Source organism: Gavialis gangeticus, unplaced genomic scaffold (genome assembly GCF_001723915.1).
Source record: "Gavialis gangeticus isolate Ggan-Ray unplaced genomic scaffold, GavGan_comp1, whole genome shotgun sequence".
NCBI lineage: Eukaryota > Metazoa > Chordata > Crocodylia > Gavialidae > Gavialis > Gavialis gangeticus.
Genome location: NW_017729029.1, coordinates 60,598,848 through 60,599,748, shown reverse-complemented (window position 1 = coordinate 60,599,748; position 901 = coordinate 60,598,848).

Below are 901 nucleotides of genomic sequence, written 5' to 3'. Positions count from 1 at the left end.
AATATGAGCATTATGTTTGCCCTCTTCCAATCATCCAGGACCTCTCCTGATCATCATGTGCTTTCAAAGATGAAGGCCAGCGGCTCTGCAATCACATCAGCCAACTCCCTCGGCACCTTCGGGTGCATCCCATCTAGCCCCATGGACTTGTATATCTCTAGCTTTTCTGAATAGTCCCTAACCTGTCCTTTCACAACTGTTGGCTGGTTACCTCCTCCCCAAACTATGCTGCCAGGTGCAGTGGTCTGGGAGCTGATCTCGTCTGTGAAGACTGAGGTGAAAAAGGCATCGAATACTTCAGCCTTTTCCATATCATCTGTCACTAGGTTGCCTCCCCCATTCAGTAAGGGACCCACTCTTTCCCTGATCTTCCTTTTGTTACTGAGATACTTGTAGAAACCCTTCTTGTTGCCCTTCATATCCCTTGCCAGCTGAAACTCCAAATGTGCCTTGGCCTGCTTGACTTCATCCCTGCATGCCCGACCAAAACTTTTATAGTCCTCCCTAGAGGTTTGTCCAAGTTTCCACTTCTTATAAGCTTCCTTTTTGTGATTTAGTTTACTGAAGAGTTCCTTGCTAAGCTATGTTGGTCTTGTGCCTCACTTGCCAGTCTTCCTGCACATCACGGGATGGTTTGTTCCTGAACTGTCAGTGAAGCTTCTTTAAAGTACAGCCAGCTCTCCTGAACTCCTCTCCCCCTCAGCCTGGCTTACCAGGGCATGAACAACTGGTGCTTCCCGCAACTGGGGGGGGCACCACGTTGGTGAGTGGCAAGTGGGGACTGCCTGCAGCCACCGGCAGTGGTGTTGGTGGCAGGGGGGGAGGGTGGGTTGGCCAGCGGTGAGTGGGGAGGGCCTGTAGCCACTGCTGGCAGCGTTGGTGGGGGGGGGGGGGTGAGCAG